The following is a 2,811-nucleotide window of genomic DNA, read 5'->3' as shown; positions in this document are numbered from 1 at the left end:
TTATAAGTAACTACAATAGACCCAGCATAGCCAAAGCTATCCTAAACAAAAAGAACAAAACTAGAGTAATCACATTACCTGACTTCAAATTATACTAGAGAGCTAAGTAGTCAAAACCACATGGTACTGGCATAAAAACACATGCCAAAAATATACATTGTGGAAAGAACAGTCTCTTCAATAAATGATGATGAGAAAATTGGATTTTTTAATATGGCAAGAGATAGGGGCTTGATTTCATTCTTCTGCATATGGATATCCAATTTTCCCAGAACAATGTATTGAAGAGACTGTCCTTTCCACAATGTGTATTCTTGGCACTTTTGTCAAAAATAAGTTCCCTGTAGATGTATGAATTTATTTCTGGGTTCTCTATTCTATTTCATTGGTCTATGTGTCAACTGAAACAACATGGATGGAACTGGAGGTCATTATGTTAAGTGAACTAAGCCAGGCACGGAAAAATAAACTTCACATGTTCTCACTTATTTGCAGAAGCTAAGTTAAAATAATTGAACTCATGGAGATAAAGAGTAAAATGATGGTTCCCAGAGGCTGGGAAGGGTAGTGGGGAGATGGTAAGGAAGTGGGGGTTGTTAATGGTACAAAAAATTAGTTAGAAAGAATATGATCTAGTATTTAATAGCACAACACGGTGACTACAGTCAATAATAATTTACTTACACATTTCAAAATAACTAAAAGAATGCAAGTGGATTGTTTGTATACAAAGGATAAATGCTTAAGGTGATGGATACCCCATTTACCAGATGTAATTATTATGCATTGCATGCCAGTATCAAAATACCTCCTATAACCCATAGGTATATGTACCTACTGTGTATCCACAAAAATTAAAAATTAAGAAAAATAGGTCAGGTCATAAGTATGGGCTCCAAATCTAATAGGATGAGTGGCCTCGTAAGAAGGTCCATGTACCAAGGAAAGGTCATGTGAGCATAAAATGAGAAGGTGGCCACCTGCAACCCAAGAAAAGAGCCCTCATGAGACACTGACCCTGCTGGCTTCTTCGTCTTGGACTTTCCAGCTTTCAGAACTGTAAGAAAATAAATTTCTGTTGTTTCAGCCACCCAGTCTATGGTATTCTGTTATGGCAGCCTGAGCTGACTGATACACCAAACTATATCTATCCTTCAAGGACCTTGCTTAAATACTAGGTTCCCAGAAAGAGGCTTCTTTCTCTCTTCCCTATCACCCCCCACCATCCATACTGGTCCTTTATGTGACTTACCTTGGACACTTTTTATAATAAACTTTGCATTACAGTTCCAATCAACTAAACTGGAATATCCTTCAGGGCAGGGACCTTGTCTTTTTGGCTGTATAACCTTACAGCACCCAGCACACCATAGGTACTGTGATGGTTAATATTAGGTATCAACTTGATTGAATTGAAGGATGCCTAGATAGCTCGTATTGTTTCTGGGTGTGTCTGACAGGGCATTGCCAGAGGAGATTAACATGTGAGTCACTAGACTGGGAGAGGAAGACCCACCCTCAGTGTGGGTGGCCACCATCCAACTGGCCACCAGCATAGCTAGAACAAAGCAGGTGGAAGAAGGTGGGATAAGATGGCTTGCTGAGTCTTCTGGCTTTCATCTTCCTCCAGGGCTGGATGCTTTCTTCCATTCTTCCTGCCCTTGGACATTAGACTCCAGATTCTTTAACTTTGCACTCTTGGATTTACACCAGTGGTTTGCCAGGGGCTCTCAAGCCTTTGCCCACAGGTTGAAGGCTGCACTGTTGACTTCCCTGCTTTTGAGACTTTAGACTTGGACTGAGCCACTACTGGCTTCTTTCTTCCCCAGCTTGCAGAAGGCCTATTGTGGGACTTTGCCTTGTGATCATGTGAGCCAATTATCTTTAATAAAGTCCATTTTATATATACATATATCTTATTAGTTCTGTCCTTCTGGAAAACCCTGACTAATACAGATTTTTGTACTTGGAGTGGGGCATTGCTATAAAGATACCTGAAAATGTGGAAGCGACTTTGGAAGTGGGTAACAGGCAGAGGTTGGAACAGTTTGGAGGGCTCAGAAGCAGACAGGAAGATGAGGGAAAGTTTGGAACTTCCTAGAGACTTGTTGAATGGTTATGACCAAAATGTTGATAGTGATATGGACAATGAAATCCAAGCTGATGAGGTCTCAGATGGAGATGAGGAACTTATTAGGAACTAGAGTAAAGGTCACTCTTGCTATGCTTTAACAAAGAGTCTAGTGGCATTGTGTCCCTGCTCTAGGGATCTGTTGAACATCAAACTTGATTTAGGGTTTCTGGCAGAAGAAATTTTTAAGCAGCACAGTGGTCAAGGTGTGACCTGGCTGCTTCTAACAGCATACGCTCATAAGGATGAGCAAAGAGATTATCTGAACCTGGAACTTATATTTAAAGGGAAACAGAGCATAGAAATGTAGAAAATTTGCAACCTGATCATGTGATAGAAAAGAAAATCCGATTTTCTGGGGAGAAATTCAAGACTGCAGAAATTTGCATAAACAAAGAGGAGCTGAATGATAATAGCCATGACAATAGGGAAAATACCTCCAAGGTATTTCAGAGACCTCCCTTGGCAGCCCCTCCCATCACAAGCCTGGAGATCTAGGAGGGAAAAGTGGTTTCATAGGTCAGACCCAGGGCCCTGCTGCTTTGTGCAGCCTTGGAACATGGCTCCCTGCATCCCAGTCACTCCAGCACCAGCTATTGCTAAAAGGGATCTAGATATATTTCAGACCACTGCACCAGAGGGTGCAAGCTGGAAGCCATCAAGGCTTCCATGTGGTGTTG

The sequence above is a fragment of the Rhinopithecus roxellana genome, chromosome 5, assembly GCF_007565055.1.
Source record: "Rhinopithecus roxellana isolate Shanxi Qingling chromosome 5, ASM756505v1, whole genome shotgun sequence".
NCBI lineage: Eukaryota > Metazoa > Chordata > Mammalia > Primates > Cercopithecidae > Rhinopithecus > Rhinopithecus roxellana.
Note: the sequence above shows the minus strand (reverse complement) of the source record.